The sequence below is a fragment of the Entelurus aequoreus genome, linkage group LG11 (assembly GCF_033978785.1).
Source record: "Entelurus aequoreus isolate RoL-2023_Sb linkage group LG11, RoL_Eaeq_v1.1, whole genome shotgun sequence".
Lineage (NCBI taxonomy): Eukaryota > Metazoa > Chordata > Actinopteri > Syngnathiformes > Syngnathidae > Entelurus > Entelurus aequoreus.
Window position 1 is genome coordinate 54,408,791 of NC_084741.1, and position 20,335 is coordinate 54,429,125.

A 20,335-nucleotide genomic window follows, 5' to 3' on the forward strand; every position below is an offset into this window, starting at 1 on the left:
CTGGGCTTACAGTATGTAAAGCTTACATCGCATTTTAGCAAGAACATGGTGCCTGCTCACCTGTGTGTTCCATTTTATGAAAATCACACTGTGTTTTAAGCTGCAGTCAGAAGTAAAGGTTCTACATTATCACTCGTATGTCTTGTCATTTTCTCTTTGTGATTGTCCTGTACCCTGTGTTTCTGCCAAGAGGAGAGAGACCTCCAGCTGGATTTTAAAGACTGAGGCTAGTTGGGTGGCACAATAACATGGAGGTGATGGATGGAGGGCAGGCAATAGACTAATTGTTCTCATTACAGAACAAATAAAAATCAATACTTTTAAAAGTGAGAGTGTGGCAGTAGCACTAGTGAAGGACACTGTAGTTATTGCTTAGCAGTGTATTTTGTTGGAAACAGCAGTTTCAAGTAGCGACAAATTCACAGTGGCACTTCTCACAGTCCACCAAAGCAATGTTAGATTACTGAACATTACTATTCAGTACAGGACCCAACACTACTGTTCTGTGTTGAACTTGGTACCAAATGTCCCCTATCAAAAAAGTGTCAATGTTCTGTTTCACCCCGAGTACCACAATGTTGTTCAATTTTGTATTGCAACATTTTAATTTACACTAATCTACTAAAGTGCATGTCCCCTCAAACTCTTTACATACCTGCAACGGTATAAGTGTACATTGTTTTTTGTGGGTTAGAAAAATCCTTATCTTACCTTCTCTTGTGTTTCCTCAAACCAAATGGCAATGTAAGCATGGTGCCAACTTTTTTGTCTAAGTTTAGCGGTTAGTCCAACTTTGTATTTGTCCATGTTGACAAAATAGTCCCGTGTGAAATGTTATGAACAAATAAGCACACTATGTTTTTTGGGGGTAGAAATCGGAACAGAAAGGAGGGCATGAAACGAGAGGGCATGACACAGGAGGCTGCAGCCAACAGTCTTGGCATAGCCTGAAGCAGAGGTAGAGGAGGCTGCCCAACAGCATATGCTAGAATGTTTATATAAATACGTCTTTCAAACTAACGTCACAAACTGGCCACTGTTAAAAAAAAGAATGTAAAACCGCGTTCGGAGGCATCCAAAACTGCATGCAAGCTGACGCCCAAATGCTTAACCCTTATGATTCCTCGCTTTGGCGTTGTTTATTACGAGTATCCAACATTCTAACAACATTTTAGGTCAGAAATGAAGAAAATCATCACATGTCTCTTTCAAGGAACTTAAGTTACAGTAAATATAACTACATTTATATATGCCAAAGACTTAAATGCAAGATTTTATATTAAAATGCTTACCTCAGAAAGTGAGTCCTTTAAGGTGTTGCTTCAAGCCAGGTAGTTTTCACAGAGATGGTGTGAACTTTAATTTAAAAGTTAAGTTTTAACACCAGTTTTAATAAGTTGTAAAGATTATAATGTTACTGTCTTGAAATCACTTCCTTTTCAAGAATATGATATCTACTTATTAATAATATCACCTGTTTTGTAGTAAACTATTGCATGTATTACTATAACATTATTTTATAGAGTTTGCAGATTTGTTTGTAATTATTTGGTGTTTTCGTTTTTTTAATTTATTTCACAAACTTTAACGGTGTGACCGTTTAAAGAAGAGGGCCATTCAGAATAAATATAATTAAGGGTTGAGTACGAAGGCAAATATTGCATTTTGTTCATTCTTTTTTTAAATCAGATTATTTTGTATAATCTGGAGAATGTATTTAACAAAGACAATTTCAAGGTAATACACCTTCAACATCTTCCCTCGAGATCTTATATGTTTGTCTCGGGAATTTGAGATGTAGTTTACTTAGCTATAGTACATAAAAGGTATTTCGTTTTTAGTTAAATACAAAAAAAACATTCCCTTTATAATAACTTAATGGCGATATGGACCAAAACTGATAAGGCCGAATCGCAATATATGACGTATACTGTATCAATATTTTAAACAAAACATGCGTGGGTTCCCTCCGGGTACTCCGGCTTCCTTCCACTTCCAAAGACATGCACCTGGGATAGGTTGATTGGCAACACTAAATTGGCCCTAGTGTGTGAATGTGAGTGTGAATGTTGTCTGTCTATCTGTGTTGGCCCTGTGATGAGATGGCGACTTGTCCAGGGGTAACCCCTTCTTCCGCCCAATTGTAGCTGAGATAGGCTTCAGCGACCCCAAAGGGAATAAGCGGTAGAAAATAAATGGATGGATGCTAAACCCAAAATTACTCTAACGACAAGTGTTCTGAAAATTACTTTCAAAAAGTTATTAGGTATATTTACTCCTTACTTAACCAAAAATGTAATTACATTACTAATGGAATTACTCTTCAATACATGTAATTAATTACAAGAAAAAGTAATAATGCATTACTTAAAAAAAATGTAAGTATATGTAATTAGCAATTGAGAGAAGTTTCATATGAGAGCAGCGTGTGCGTGTGTGCCTTTAAAAGACTGTCTGTTGCCAAGTATTGTGTGATGTCAGCAAGGGTTTCAACTGAACTGTATTTGTTAGCAGCGGCAGTTGGTCGGCTCTGATGGCTGTTTGTTGAATCTTTTTACCGGCTTGTGTTACATCTGGTTATTAAGAGGAGCCGCCGCCCGCCCAGCCAGCCGCTGAAGCTGCAGTGCGGGCACGTCGGTTGTGTGTGAAGGCGAATGTGGTGGGGGGTTGGTGTCGGCAATGAGCGGTAGCGACTCCCGAGGTGCGCGAGACCCTTCCTGCCCGCCAGACCCTTCCTCAGCAAGGGTGCCTGCCGTAACAAAGGCACATCAAAAATACCGGTATGGCTGTATGGTCTCAAATATACAGTATGTGTTTTTAAAATATACTGGTATTAACTGTAATACCGGTATACCCTAACTCCATATGTTTTCGACTCCCCTTACCCAAGACCATTAAATAAGTAGCCCTCACCTGTTTGAACTTTTCTCCCTTTCTAATTTATTTAAAAATCTAAAATTCTACCTATTGGCCCCAAAATCAATATGGCAGCTGTATGATGAAGGAAAGAATGGAGCGGTCTGATTTGTTACTGACAGATAACTGAGTCAATAATTATATCAGTATAATTGGGTATTGTGTATAAATCTGTCCCTCCTTGTGTGTGGGTGTGGACATTTTGAATTCTCAGTGTGCGCATGTCAGCCTAGTGTTCTTTCTCATGAACTCTACTATCAGTAGTTTAGGTCCACATTCCACATTAGTGTTGTACCGATACCAATATGTTGGTACCGGTACTAAAATTATTTTGATACTTTTCGATACTTTTAAAAAAATAAAGGGGACCACAAAAAATTTCATTATTGGCTTTATTTTAACAAAAAGTCTTACGGTACATTAAACATATGTTTTTCTTTGGAAGTTTGTCCTTTAATAACATAATAAAACATACTATAAAATGTGTATTTTAGTAGTAAGTAAACAAACAAAGGCTCCTAATTAGTCTGCTGACATATGCAGTAACATATTGTGTTATTTATCATTATATTATTTTGTCAAAATTATTAAGGACAAGTCGTAGAAAATGAATTATTAATCTACTTGTTCATTTACTGTTAATATCTGCTTACTTTTTGTTTTAACATTGTCTATCTACACTTCTGTTAAAATGTAATAATCACTTATTCTTCTGTTGTTTGGATACTTTACATTAGTTTTGGATGATACCACAAATTTTGGTATCACTCCGATACCAATTCGTTACAGGATCATACATTGGTCATATTCAAAGTCCTCATGTGTCCAGAGACATATTTCCTGAGAGTATAAACATAATATAAATTAAAAAAACGAAAGCAGATGCTGTGATGCCAAAAAATATCAACGTAATCATAGTAGTATCACTCCTGTACTTGGTATCATTACAGTGGATGTCAGGTGTAGATCCACCAATGGCATTTGTTTACATTTTGACGCCTGTGAGCTACGGTGTGTAGTGAAGCATGTTTAGTTATTCCTCGTCCTGCAGGGATGATACTTGTAAGAAATGTAATTTATTTGTCGCCGTGGAGACGAGGATTAGTGATTTAGAAGTAGCTAAAACACTGCCGACTGGAGCTGGACTTTAGCCGCTAGCCATGACTTAAAGCACCTCTTCCTGAGGGCGTTTCAGTGTTATAACTTCACCTTTATCATTAGTTTTTAAGCCAAAATGCGTCCCTTCTCCCTTTTCTGTCTACACACTATGTTTGTTTTTAAGTCCCCTGTGATAGTGCGCTGCAGAACATGCTCCTCTACTCGTAAACCAGACAACGGGGTGTTGGGGGACTGGTACTTTTCAGAGGAGGCATAGTACCAAAAATGATTCATTAGTATCGCGGTACTATACTAATACCGGTATACCGTACAACCCTAGTCCACATAAACTCTTGACATCTTGTCTGAAACATTTCAATAAGTCTTCAAACGTATTGATTTGAAGCTTATGAACAATAATCCATGACCCACGATGTAATCTTAATAAGTGTACAAAAAGTTTAAATTCCACTTTAACATGTTGAAACTATCATTACAGTGGATGTCAGGTGTAGATCCACCAATGGCATTTGTTTACATTTTGACGCCTGTGAGCTACGGTGTGTAGTGAAGCATGTTTAGTTATTCCTCGTCCTGCAGGGATGATACTTGTAAGAAATGTAATTTATTTGTCGCCGTGGAGACGAGGATTAGTGATTTAGAAGTAGCTAAAACACTGCCGACTGGAGCTGGACTTTAGCCGCTAGTCATGACTTAAAGCACCTCTTCCTGAGGGCGTTTCAGTGTTATAACTTCACCTTTATCATTAGTTTTTAAGCCAAAATGCGTCCCTTCTCCCTTTTCTGTCTACACACTATGTTTGTTTTTAAGTCCCCTGTGATAGTGCGCTGCAGAACATGCTCCTCTACTCGTAAACCAGACAACGGGGTGTTGGGGGACTGGTACTTTTCAGAGGAGGCATAGTACCGAAAATGATTCATTAGTATCGCGGTACTATACTAATACCGGTATACCGTACAACCCTAGTCCACATAAACTCTTGACATCTTGTCTGAAACATTTCAATAAGTCTTCAAACGTATTGATTTGAAGCTTATGAACAATAATCCATGACCCACGATGTAATCTTAATAAGTGTACAAAAAGTTTAAATTCCACTTTAACATGTTGAAACTAGCGGCCTTATCAGGTTGTTTTCTTCATTTTTAGCCATTAAGACACAAGACATTAGAAATTCAACAGTGAAGCAAATTGGCAGAGTCACAGAGGGCAGATCGACAGTGAGAAGACAAGCTGGGAAGGAGGCGGAGAGCAGAGGAGGCAGTGTGAAAAATAGAGAGAAAGCAAGGTGGAGATGATGGTGATGGAGGAGAGAGAGTCTGTGGTTTATATAACATCTCCAGCATGTTCTTTGGCATGCGTCAGGGGGCTGAGGCATCAATCACTCCATCTGTGTAAAATCACGAGCTGACTCCAATATTGCTAAATATTTATACTGTCACATACACACAGGCGTGCAGATGAAAAGAGCCATTCATTAGGCCTTTTCAGGCCTGTCAGCCTGGAGATGGAGATTAGAGGAGCAACCTCCCACTGCGCCTGCCTCTCCTCTCACGGAGCTCCTCAACCCTACATACTGTATATGGAGCAATAAGGACAATAAATATCTCCAGTATGCCTCCGCCAGGTAAATACTCATGATAGGCTGGATCAAGGCCCAACCTAAATTAATCTGCATGGGAGAAAAAATTCAAAGCGATCAATGAATAGGAATCACCCACCATGGATGTGGATCTATGGATGACCATTTGGTGTGAATCATCAAAGTTTTGTGTGTTGCATTTTTCCTAAATTGTTTGTATTGTAGGACTTCACTGCGTTCTGCATGAAAAGTTCAATAATATGTTCTGGAGTTCAAGTAAAGGAAAAATGTTAACGTTAGAAAGATTTGAACCAGGAAGAGTTGTTTTCAAATCTTGGGTTGAAAACATTTTATCACTGATTGCTATAGTTTCCACTCTTGAGCATTCTGTTTTTTTACTGCTCTAGTCACTCTTTGTTTATTCCCTTTCTCTTATAGCTCAATCCCCTTTTTATTTTGAACTTCTGTAGCTTTCTGAAGTCATTACGTTACGATTATTCATTTCATATGCTTTGACGGACTGCAGATCACTGCGAGGGCCAGGCCTTGGTAACAAAGAGACTGTTCACACTGTAATTACATGAATGGGGGAAATTTCATTTTGATGAGCGAAAAAGCTTTTATTCTCAAACTCACATCCATAATTAATCATTAAATCATGTGAGAGTGAGTGAGCGGGCTAGATAGGGAGGCAGAGTGAAAGGACGATGGAGGGATGGATGGTGGAGGGGGTGAATGTAGCAATAGAGAGAAAGGAAAAAGACATGTAATTATCTGCACAAGTTCGACATCCCTAGTAAATCCACTGAGCCGTCTGACATGGCTAATTAAAGGAGCAATCAAAGGTCCACCTCCCGAGATTTTGAGAGGAAAAAACGAGATGGGAGAAGAAGGAAACAGGCCTGAGAACTAGAAGGAATTCTTAATAGGGAGAATAAAGAAAATTATCTTGGTTACCGTTTCATATGTCAAACGTATTCCTCTCGTAGATAAGGCTTTCATATTCAATATTTTTTTTCTCAAGGCTCGTATCTGGCCATCACACTGATCAGTTCTGACCTTCATCTGTGAAAAGCGAATAGCAAAGATTTACAGCATCAAGGAAATAACCAGCACGTCAAACAGTAGTATTACATTACTCAAAAATGATTCGCTGAAATGATGCATTCAGAGGCCACAATATCAGTAATAAAAGCCTGTGATCATAAATTGTCCTCTCACCAAAAACCCTTTCGAGGTTAGGCCTCACATTATAAAATTGCTGCTTTTGCCTTTTTTTGTGGGGCCAAAAACTAAAGCTTATTTCCCCCACCCTTAGGCAAAGTTTGTTGATAGACAGTATCTATTCTTGAATATTGTGGATTTTAGACATACAAGTACAGTAAAGAAAAAAGTACTTTTGAGGTTTTGATTGTTGATCTTTACTTTTCATTTAAATGTTTATGGAAAAGTAGCCCACCTGATACAGCACAAATACTTTCTAAGATAGTTCTGTTTCAACTGGCACACTGTGGTTGTCCTGCCTACCTTGAAACTCAATTGAAGCAGGAAAAAGGTTTTCAAATGTATTTTTATTTGTAGTTGTTTTCCCTTTTCTTTCTTGAACATCACTGACCTGACCCTTAGGGGGATGGAGTTAGAGTTATTGTGGACTGGATTATACTGGGTCATCCACTGTCAGCAGAAAAAGAGCTGAGAGCAGGACACTGACCCCCTGACCACTGTTAATGTGAGTGTGTGTGTGTGTGTGTGTGCGTATGTGTGTCTTTTTGTGCGAGAGTGCGTGTCTGTGTGTTTTTCCAAACCCCTTTTTTAGCCCTTTTCACAATATTTTTTTGTCCAGGCTTAAATATATTTTTATTTCTTACATAGATTTCTGTAGTTGTGCATCCACCTACAGTAGCGCAATGGTTCGGGTTTGATCACTGAAGGACGACGACTTGGAGCAAACAAAACTAAGCTGATATGTTTCCACCATTAATTGTAATTCTTGGATTTCCTTGTAATTCTTGGATTTCCTAGTGACAAATGGGCTAACAACCACAGCTTTTAGGATGTCCTGTCAACTTGTAGCTTTTGTAATTGATACATTTTTGCTCAAAACACTGCTTGCTTGGATTGGAACAAATATAGTATTATACCACTGACCGGGGGTGTCCAAACTTGTTTCCGCAATGGGCCGAATACTGAAAAATTTAAGAATTAATTTAGAGCTGAATTAATTTTTTTTTTGTACCATTGCCAAGGGTGTCTTAGAATAGTCAGCTAATAGATTCGGAGGAGTCAGATTGGACATTCCTCTTCCAGGCAAGTTAAGTACCCGAGGCCCCCTGTGTACAAATGGTGCTTTGGGAGGATGTTCTGAGATGAGAGACACCGTGCCTACCGCCGCGCACTTCGGATGGGCAGAAGCCTGTCTTCAGCCTTGGTAGATTCACCAGAAATTGGACACAACGCATGCTTAAACGCACTGCGTTTCACCTTGGCCTGGAGTTGTAGCTCTGACCAGTTCGCTCAAGCAGGGGGCCTCCCTCACTGCTCCCCTCTGGCAACAGTACGTATCTTTCCACAGGTACACCTACGGAAACCTTGTATAGGCATTTACTTCCGGATCATCAAGTTTGATCGTTTTCTCCTTAGCCGAAGCTGCTTCCAGCGGGTCCGATCTGAGGGCCTCATTAAACCATCCAATATATGCCGTGTTTTTTGAGAAGTTTAGACTTATTCTTTGATGGCTAATAAGATCTGTTTATTTGTGGGCATCCTGATTATCTGCGCTCTTAAAAAAAATTAAAATTGTGATCAGTCGACTATGGGCACAATCTAACTAATTAAAATTGACTATAAAATTCCTTTGTCATAGACAGCCCTAAAAAATATTATAAAGAGTACACATTTTAAAAATACCCAGGAAACAACTACTTACCAACAGTTATTAAATAAATGTATCATACAAGGCCATTCAAACCTTGCCGGACTTTGGTACGTTATCCTCTCCCAGCTCCTGCTGGTCTGTCTTCACACGGAGTGCAGGTGCTTTTACTCGTTTGCTTGCTAATTGCTGGGTTGCATATGACGTCAAATCCAGTTTTTCTTCTTAGCGGCTTAATTCACTTGATGGTCAACCAGCTTGAGCGTAGCATTAAAACAAGTGAAAGTGAGTGTAGAGTTTGAGCAGAAAATGCCGTATTGCTGTTCTGTTCTTGGGTGTTCCAGTTGTTTTAATAGAGACATAGGAAAGAGCTTTCATAGAGAAGTGGTTCATAAAGGTAATAAAGTCAGGGAAAACACGAAACCGCGTCAAAGGAAATGGCTTTTTAAAAAATATTACTTTCATCATCTTGTGGAATACAATCGTGCCATGCTTGTGTCTGCAGTGATCGCTTTGTAAAAAAAAAATGTTGAACATTTGATTTTTTGAGAAACTTTCTGTAATGCAATCAAGTGTATTCTCTACTTCAGTAGTAGTGTTTGAGAGCAGAAAAGGTAAACGTAAGAAAACGACATGAGATCGCATTTGTTTTCGTTCCTTTGTGGTTACTATGCCTAAATATAACTGTCAAGATTCTGGTTGTGCAAATAAACTAACGTCATGATATGTCTTAATAATAAATATTGCGGTTGTTGGTTCAATGCACAGTAATTTTGTTGTCAATTTTTGTAACAGCAACTAAAAGCTTAGTTGTAGTGCAGGAAAGCCAAGTGCTTTATATGACACAGATGATCACATTATAGCGTCTCTGCTGATATTTGTTAGCGTCAAGAAAATATCCCTAACAGTATTAATGATTAAATTAGATGAATAAATCTCTCGTAGGCTCAAAAGCATATTATTGCAAACAAACATTGCTGAACAACAGGGACATCTATAGCCAAATAATGACAAAAAAATATGTACTTCACACCATGAAAACATCTGCAGACATGAATGATGAGACTAAAATTTGTAACAGCAAATCAACTGCAAAGAAATGTATCCCTTTCCTCACTAGCGTCACAATCACAGCAGCACGGCACTCGTTATGTCAATCAAATACGTTACTTAGGGATGCACAAATAAATTCAACCGATTAATGCTTAATATGTAGACCCCTCAGATGAAAAGACATGATGTGCCTTCAATCTTCTTCTTCTTCTCTAAATACCATGAGTGCAGGCATATGATTTTTCCGTCAATAGTCAGAAATCCGTCTTTTTTATCTCTGTAAAAATATAAAAAAATATTTTAAAGTTTTTTAAAGTTTTTTCCGACCTACAATGTGTGTTAAAATCTTGATCCGTCTCTTTGCAATACCTGCCAACAAGTACGGTGTTCCTGTAATGAGTGCGGTTTTTGATAATCCAGTGGTAAAAACTACGGTTTTCCATTAAAAATGATCAATTTAAAAATCGAAGCTACGTAGCGAAGCAACTCCACGGGCAGAGGACAAAATATACGGGAAACCTCAATGATGATTGGTTGGTTTACGTATAAGAAAATCCATGATTGGTTGGTTGGTTTACTATGATGAGTCACGATTGGTTACGATTAGGGCAAATCATTACAGACAGGCCAATCAGAGGCAAGGTAGGGGGGGTCATCGAACCAGGAAGGGAAATCACAACAGACACGCACATCCCAAATGACGACGAGAGAGTCGGAGAAGAAAAGAGGGAATATTAAAGCGGGCAATTTTATACATTAAAAAAACTAGTGGAAGATGGCAGAGGGATTCTCTTCCTTAGACGTTTCTTTTAACGATGTAGACAACGTCCAGGAAACCCACAATGTGTCTACTTGGCCACATTTGGATAAATGTATGCGTCTGCATAAAAAAATGCCCAAAACATTAACTTTACTTGTTTACTATGTAAGCCCAACTCAAAACTGCTCTCGACATGAAGACGTGGAATACACATTTAAGAACACACATGATTGTGGCAGACATGTGATGACTTTTGCTACAGTATAGCCTGTCTAAATGCTAAATTTCATTTGCATCGGTGTTTTAGAACAAGACAGTAACTGACATTTTGTTCATTATTTGTACTGTTTATATTTTGACATTGAATAGTTGAATAATGTTGAAACATAAACAACGTGACTGCAATATATATGTTATTTCATGCTATAAATCACAAATGGCTATTCAGATAAAGGAAGTTAGCTAATAGAATAAACAATGTTTGTACTCTTTATAATTTTTGCATTTAGAGCAGTTAGAAGTGGAGAGGGATTCGAAGAGACGGAAATTGGGCATAAAATCCAAGGCAGAAACCACTAAAGCAGAAACAAAAAATGCAAAAAAAAATGCAAGTGGCTCAGAAATTTGCCAGGAAGGCTCATGTCAGAGCCATCAAAGCAAAAATGCCACCATTTACACTTACACTTAGGACTTAGTATTCCCTGAGGAACATAGGCCGCCGACGAAAGCCTTCCATCCATTCCGGTCTTGTGCCCTTCGGTCGAGTTGTTGCCATGACAGCCCCTCAGCCCTAATTTCCTGTTCTGTGCTTCTTCTCCAGGTTGTTCTTGGTCTCCCTCTGTTTCTTTTTCCCTGTGGGTTCCATGTTAGTGCCTGTTTGGTGATTGATTTATTGGGTTTTCTGAGTGTGTGGCCTATCCAGCTCCACTTCCTTCTCCTGATGTGCAGTTCCACTGGTTCTTGTTTGGTGAGTTCCCACAGGTTGGCATTGGTGATGGTGTCTGGCCAGTAGACTTCTAGTACCCGACAGAGGCAACGGTTTATGATTGTCTGTAGTTTAGTGAGTATGCTATTTGTGGTTTTCCATTTTTCTGATCCGTACAGCAGGATGGATTTGACATTTGAGTTAAAGATTTTCAGTTTGGTTTTGAGATAAAAAATTTTTGCTCTCCATATTTTGTTTAGTATGTTGAATGATGTTCTTGCTTTCCCTATTCTGATTTGACATCTTCATCTGCTCCTCCTTCTACACTGATTATGCTCCCCAAGTATGTAAAACTGACTACCTCCTTTAATTGATTATGTTCCGTTGTTATTGGTGTATTGTTCTTGTTATTGATACGCATGACCTTTGTTTTTTGTGAATTGATCTTAAGCCCAAGAAATGCAGCGGCTCTTTCTAGTTTTTGTGATTTGTCCTGCATCTGTTGGTGGGTGTGAGCCAGGAGAGCTAGATCGTTTGCAAAGTCTAGGTCCTGCAGTTGTTCGGTAAGGCTCCACTGTATGCCGGTTTTGCTGTTTTTGGTTGTTTGGTTCATGGTCCAGTCAATACAGAGGAGGAAAAGGAAAGGTGAGAGCAGACATCCTTGCCGCACCCCAGTCAGGACCTCGAAAGCCTCCGATGGGCATCCGTCATGTAGGACACGACATCGCATCCCTTGGTAGGTGCTCTTGATGATGTTGATGACCTTCGGTTGGATGCCATAGTGTGCCATCAGCTTCCACAGTGTCAGTGTTTCACGCCTTTTCAAAGTCTATGAAATTAATATATACCGGTGAGTTCCATTCCATGGATTGTTCTATTATAATCCTGAGGGAGGCAATTTGGTCAGCACAAGATCTTCCATTTCTGTAACCAGCCTGGTTTTCCCTCAGTTGTGCATCGACCAATTTCAGCATCCAAAGTAATGTGTAAATAATGTAAATAACTAGATGAACCATCTGTGGCTGTGAAGTGGACACTAGTAAGGTTGTAAATACTGTATAAAGTGGTTCCTGTGGATGTGAAAACAAGTTGTAATTACTGTAGTGACTAAATAACATAGTGACTGAAACAGACATAGTGATTCATTTGGATGAATGCGGTATGTATTTATGTCAACTCTGTAGATCATTTTTAAATTCTTTAAACACTAAAACATATTTAAATGGGGCTATTATTTGCTAATTTTTGCATGTTCATTTGCTGGGACAAGGGTTCACCCCCGTGTCCCCCCACCTGGACCTGCGGCACCCAGACGCCCGGCTTATTTTCAGTCTTTTTCATTAAGTTCAAATCACATGCCTGATGAGTGTCAAATGAAGTGAGGTTGTAGCGAGCAGTGAGGCCTTGGTGATGATAAATGTTTTAAATCTTTAAAAAATATATTTTCTCAAGAGTGTAAAAATCCACTCCATCCCATTTTAAATACTTTTTTCATAATCACTTATACCTGCACTGATTCAGGTAAATAAATAGTAGCCTAATGAGACTCTAGAGTAGACCATCGCCTGAAACCAGAAAGTGCTCGAGGTCACGTGATTGCAAATCAGCTATATTGTAACTGTATATCTAGTTTTATTTTGTGTTGTTCTGTTAATTTTACTGTGCAAGACCATGGTTGTTATTTATAACCTGTGGGTTATAAATATCTACTATCGATATCTACTATAAAACATGGCAGTTATCATTTCAAAAGTAAAGGGCGGGGGCATCAGTTTGTTTGTATATATATTTTTTTTTGCATTGCGTTAAAACTGGCTTTTAACTGTTTGTGTGTTGCAGTCCAGAAGACCCTCTGTCAGTCTGTGCCCCCATTGTCTTCTTTTTGTTTGTCCTTGGAATGGACAGAGTGAAATTCCATCTCTCCCTGCCCTGTCCACCTGCTGTCAATCTGGCTGCTGTATAATTGGTTGTTTTTTGGTCCACCGGCCTGTCCTCCATGGCGTTGATTCATGGCGTCTGTAAAGGTGACAGTAGCGGTTGTCCCTACCAGACAAAGTAGAGCCATCCCTTGCCGGCCCTCAGTTGACCCTCTACTTTTTGCAAACACACACACACATGCACATGGTACAACCCATACAAAGGAAACACATGCTGCTTTGCCGAGGCCTCATGGGTGTAGAGAAAAAAAGTCAGTTTAGGTCATCGTGTACAAAGCTTGACCAAAGAACTACAAATTAAACACAATAAAGCGAACACACACATTAAAGGGAATAATAAACACTGAGGTACTCCATATGTAGATCAAGTCAACAGGGAGACTTCTACAAAGCATGTGTAACTATATGTGTGCACTTACAGTACCTGTGGTCATTAAAGACTAAAAATAATATATATACCTGAGGGTTTCTGGTTCGATCCTCGGCTTCCGCCATTCTAGTCACGCCCGTTGTGTTCTTAAGCAAGACACTTCACCCTTGCTCCTGATGGGTCGTGGTTAGGGGCCTTGCATGGCAGCTCCCGCCATCAGTGTGCGAATGTGTGTGTGAATGGGTGAATGTGGAAATAGTTTCATAGCGCTTTGAGTACCTTGAAGGTACAAAAGGGCTATAACCCATTTACCATGTGAGAACAACATAAAGATGATGCATTTGGTTGTTTTAGTTTATTTAGAACAGGGGTCACCAACGTGGTGCCCGCGGGCACCAGGTAGCCCGTAAGGACCAGATGAGTAGCCCGCTGGCCTGTTCTAAAAATAGCTCAAATAGCAGCACTTACCAGTGAGCTGCCTCTATTTTTTAAATTGTATTTATTTACTAGCAAGCTGGTCTCGCTTTACCTGACATTTTAATTCTAAGAGAGACAAAACTCAAATAGAATTTGAAAATCCAAGAAAATATTTTAAAGACTTGGTCTTCACTTGTTTAAATAATTTCATTAATTTTTTTTACTTGGCTTCTTATAACTTTCAGAAAGACAATTTTAGAGAAAAAATACAACCTTAAAAATGATTTTAGGATTTTTAAACACATATACCTTTTTACCTTTTAAATTCATTCCTCTTCTTTCCTGACAATTTAAATCAATGTTCAAGTAAATTTATTTTTTTTATTGTAAAGAATAATAAATACATTTTAATTTAATTCTTCATTTTAGCTTCTGTTTTTTCGACGAAGAATATTTGTGAAATATTTCTTCAAACTTATTATGATTAAAATTCAAAAAAAATATTCTGGCAAATCTAGAAAATCTGTAGAATCAAATTTAAATCTTATTTCAAAGTCTTTTGAATTTCTTTTAAAATGTTTGTTCTGGAAAATCTAGAAGAAATAATGATTTGTCTTTGTTAGAAATATAGCTTGGTCCAATTTGTTATAAAATAAATTTAATTTTTTCAAAAACATTTGAATTAGCTAGTTTTTCTCTTCTTTTTTTCGGTTGAATTTTGAATTTTAAAGAGTTGAAATTGAAGATAAACTATGTTTCAAAATTTAATTGTCATTTTTTTCGTGTTTTCTCCTCTTTTAAACCGTTCAATTAAGTGTAAATATCATTAATTATTAATAATAACATAGAGTTAAAGGTAAATTGAGCAAATTGGCTATTTGTGGCAATTTATTTAAGTGTGTAAGTGTGTATCAAACTGGTAGCCCTTCGCATTAATCAGTACCCAGGAAGTAGCTCTTGGTTCAAAAAGGTTGGTGACCCCTGATTTAGAACATGCCTTTGATGATGTCTCTTGTTTACGGTTCACAATTCAACATGTCCAAAAGGGAGTAGAAATATGTAAGCAAATGTTGTTTACACAGCCCCAATTCATAGCAGAAGTTATCTCAAGGCACTTTTCACATGGAGTCTAGAAGTCTATGACCACGATCCTCATTCATTAAAAGGAACCAACTGAAACCCACAAGACCAAGTACTTGGCGACAGAGACGAGGGAAAGCTCCCTCTTGGGATAGGAACCTGGAACAGAACTCAGTCTCTGTGGGGTGGACGCCTGTCTCGACCAGTCGGGTTGCCATAGAGAATAAGAGTAGAGCAGGGCTATTCAACCGGTGGTCCGGGGACCAAATCCGGCCCCGGAATGAGACCATACGAGCACCCGAGTTCTCGAGTTCAAAACTGGAAAGACAAACATTTTTTCAGTGAATTCCGAAAACCACTAGGGTGCTCCTGTTATATAGAGGAACTTGGACCACTGTAAACACATTAGCATTGGCATTTTAACCTTGCTAGCAAACATAGAACACTGAGGCCAAGATCATGATTTAATGCTGAAACAGTTCTGCCAGAGCTTTATTTAGCACGTTTAAAAGTTACGTGCAAACTGACAGTGACACACAAAAGGCTGTGAGAAAGGAAGGGATTGCGCTGCAGGATATGTGTGTGTGTCAACATATTTGGACTGTCATAAATAAAAAAAACTATTAGACATATCGTCTATTTAGCAATATCCTTTTATAATTGTATAGCTGCTGGATGACTTAAAGGGGAACTGCACATTTTGGAGAATTTTGCCTATTCTCTACCATCGTTATGTAAGACAAAAACAATTTTTTATTGTTTTTATTTTTATGCATTCTAAATAGTAAATACATGCGATTAAAAGTCTGCTTACAATTGAGCCTATGGGAGTCTCTCTTTTCTGCCTCTAAAGAGCTCTAAAAACATCCAAACTCCTGCATCAAGGTTTTATATACACACTGTATGTAATGTAGTTGGGTTTTTAACATGTAAAGCGACTTTGGGTACTTAGAAAAGCGCTATATAAATCCCAGGTATTATTATTATTATTATTATGTAGTAACCCGCACATTCATAAAAACATGCCATATTTACGTAGTTTGATCATTGTAAGTATTCGGTGGCGCATTCATTTAAAAAATGCATCACAACGTTCGCTTTTTTTTTTTCAACAATATCCCTGATTTCTACTCACAGCAGACTTCATGAAAGACAACAAACATAATAAAACATCACTTACTGTACAATGTCTGCTGTCGTTAGGATGCTGACTGCTCGGATGTCCATATATTTCCGTTTAGATGAAGAAAGACTCATAATCCTCGCGAAGAAAAAAAGGCGGGTGTAACCAAGCTTCCTTTTGTGTCTTTCTCGCCATTCCTTGGTCTAAATTGAATGCCAAAGTTGACCAACTCGTCAGATTATCTCTTCTCTTCGATAAATAGGGCAGTCTGTGCCACGTTTGCACTTGCTATCAGTTGTACACACAGTTTTAGTAGATCACACTAACACGTCCACTAATAGTAAAAGCAATTTTACAGTTTGCACACTGTTTAGCATGTGGTATTTGGACCTTAGTAGATCAGGCCCTATGTTGTTTGTGTTGTTATGCTTGCAAAACCATGTGTAAGTTAACTCTCATTTTGCTCTGAGCTGACGTGTTTCACAGGAGGTGTAATTGGTTGTGTGTGCGCTGGTGTCTCAGTGTTAAGGTTAATTTCTCTAACTGTTGGTAAGTGCTGTCTGACCGCTCCCCTGGCGACCTCTCTGAGCTGAAGTAATGGCACTTAGAGGCCCCGGGCCCTCACTACTGGCCAGCTCATTGATCCAGTGATCAATAACTGCATCTGTAGTATACACAGAACAAGGATTTGAACACACACTATTGTAAGGCATGTAAGGATCTTACCTCAGTCATGAAGATATTTTAGCACACAAAGTCCTTAAACCAGAGCTCTCCAGCTTCTATCACTATCAGAGCTACTTTGATTTTTAAAAAAAAGAAATAAAAAAAAAAGAAAGATAGGTGAGATATATGATTATTTTTATGACTGGCAACACTTAAATGGTAGTTTATTTACAAAGCACTGCTCCATTCAAACAGTGCGACCATTTTTAATGATATTATTTTGTGGCAATTGCCTATTAAATCTTGGCATAATGTCTGAATTGAACAGTTATAAAACAATATAGTGAAATAATATTTTACCTTTTTATTGAGCTACTCAAAATCATGCTACCTGTTAGAGACCCCTGCTTTTACTGGTCTGGAAAGCACCCAAAACAAAATCCACTTTAGTACAATCATAAAAATTCTTCCAATTAATATTTTGTGGTCAACAGGACTAAAAATATTTGCCAAACTTCAACTCATTAGTAATGTACATTCAGTATGTATTCCTCTATTTTGATACATTCCAAATGTTAATTGAACCAATAAGTGGCATCAGGATGTTCCAGGTAAAATAATAGCAATGAATGCTATTTTTGCAAAGCATAGCTGTGTTAGTTTGCTGAATTAATATACATCCTTTTTCTTTCTCGAGAAGGGCAGTACATGTAACAAATGCAATGGTTAATACATGCATTGCATTACATGAATTACATTTCAACAAACATTTTAGTATTACAATTGATAGTGCGTACATTTTCACCACCAATGACAAAAGTCCAAAATGTAGTATCTATTTACATTAAAACCTGACCTGTCTGTCAAATGTGTATTTTATTTACCTTTGCTTTGCTTATAGCAGGGGTGTCAAACCTACGGAACAGTTTTTTTCCAGCCCGCGTGATAATTTTGCCAAGTATAAAAATTAGCTGCTAATTTTTTTTAACGAAAGAAACTGCTGTTCTAACTGTGTCCACTGGATGTCACAATAGCAATTCTGTTAGGCAAGCAAACGGGCCAAGCAAGTGGTACACAGTAAAGGGTGATTGGGTCTCTTTCTCCTCGACCCACATGAAACTTAAAACCTGCCGTTTTATGTCCTCTGCTTCGAACACATCGTCGTTTGGCACCCTCGTTTCCCCAAAATGTCTCTGTCAAACACGAGAAAAGTGAACTTAACCATTTTGAATAGTTTTTACCTCCGTTTCTTACGGGTTGTTGAGTTAGCACTGGATTGATACGTGGACATGACAAAGGATGTATTTAATACCTCGAAGAGTTTACATGTTGTGTTTTTTGTTCAATCCAAGAAAGACTGTGACTTAAAGTTTAATCCTGGCTTTGTAGATACACTGAGACTAAGTCTAAGGTTATTGTGTTTTTGAAACTGCACCAATTTCCTCTGAATTTTCAACAAACTTGAAGTGTTTTGTCCAGAGGATTATTTGTGATGTGTACGTTTTCATAAAGTGCTTGTTCTATTTTTGGCCAAAGTAAAACAAAGAAAACAACCCGGAATTGTCTTTATTTTTAAGTTATCATGCCATGATTTTACCATTCCGGCCCACTTGGGAATAGATTTTCCTCCTTGCGGCCCCTGAGCTAAAATGACTTTGACACCCCTGGTTTATTAAATTCATTACATTTTGGAAGTGACACATCATTGGAAATCACCTCCTCACAGGTACAGTTAGTCACTGATGAAGTAAAAAAAAAAATTGGGAAAATGAAAATGAAATCTCCAACTGCTTCCTTTTCTTCACCTCATTTTTTCACTCCTCTCAGCGAGCTGCCATCTTATTTCACATCCGAGTCAATAAAGCAGCCGTCTTCAATGTCTCGCTCTTTCTCTCTGGTCCTCTCTAGTACTAAAGGAATCAGTCACTCAGAACACTCAGAACACATATTAAACAGGCATCAACCTCTCGCCAGGGCCAAATCACGCTGTTCAAATGTTGTTCTTCCACCGGGAGCGCAGGACAGCACAAGAGATGGGATGTGCAACATTAACTTGATTCACAGCTGCAGTGACTGAGTGACACTCCATAAACCTCAGCGGGCTGCCACTGGGACCTGCCAACAGCACCCCATGGCTAATGTGACACACACTAGCAACGCATAGCCTCACCACCCCCACGGCACAACATAAGTACGCCCACTATCTCATACAGAGACGTCTTGTACTAATAGTGACATGAATCTAATATCTATCTGACACTACATTCTGCATACAGCATGTGAGATTCAGAAACACATACTGTGTTTGTACGCGAGAAAAACTGGGATTTATTGAGCATGACTGTATGTTGAGGGGTCCTTGTTCGGGTACAGTAATTGCACAGCCTCTGGGTTATCATCCTCACCAACCAACCCATTATGTTGGCATAAGGCACTTTCAATCAGACTACTCCAGCCAGTCAATACACAGTATTATAGCAAGCCTTGTCTGCACCTTTGGGTGCTGAAAATAGAAGAAAACATGGTGTATATACATATATATATATATATATATATATATATATATATATATATATATATATATATATATATATATATATATATATATATATATATATATATATATATATATATATATATATATATATATATATATATATATGTATGTATGTATGTATGTGTGCGTGTGTGTGTGTGTGTATGTATGTATGTATATGTATGTATGTATATGTATGTATGTATATATATATATTGTTGCGTTGACCAGCATTCCTCCAATGGGGAATTCAAATTGCTAGTCTCTACCAGATTCTTTTTATGGCAATACGCTGATGTTTATATTCAATCAACAGGCAGTAGTTGGTATTTTTTGGTTTATTCTCCAAGCTTAGAGGACAAACGTGAGACCAATCTAGCACACCAGCGTTCCCCAGCCCGGTCCAGATCGGTCTCCCCTCAAACCCCCGGAAGTTCCGTGATCTTCCCTCTGTCCCTCGCCCCCACTCCCTTTGTTTAGACTACTCCGAGTTATCTCTACTCTGACACATTCCAATCTAGAAGGCCAACACCTTACTATGAGACTCAAAAGAAGGAATAATACTAGCTATTCTTTATATGACTATAGGAGTTTAGAAAGAAGTAACACTTAAATATGGATATGATTCTGATCTGCTTCCAACAAGTCCCCCTTTAAGATCTTCTAATAAGATCTTTATTACTTGTACAAAACTTATAACGCACGCCCCACATTAAAGTCTTAAAGTTACCACTTTGCTAGACCCCCTTTAGTGACACTTAGCACAAGGGGCTGTGCGGTTCTGGATGGTCTTGAGGGAGGTTGTTCAGCAAGTCCCTCAACTGTGTCACGAGTCAGGTTGGTTAGTCTCAATGGCGGCGGGGAGTTAGAGAGGCCGCTGAAACAGGAGTTCCAAGGGGTGTTAATTTGGTGACTGGGGTCACCAGTCTAACCATAGCACAAAACCCAACGGCTGACGTCGGGATTCTAATGTACAATC

The 20,335-nt window shown here is 38.5% G+C and overlaps 1 protein-coding gene across 1 annotated transcript in view; it reads left to right on the forward strand.

Moving 5' to 3' along the window:
- The window catches only part of znf407 (zinc finger protein 407), a 273,449-nt gene that overhangs the window by 243,381 nt on the left and 9,733 nt on the right, over positions 1-20,335 (forward strand). The window lies entirely within an intron of this gene.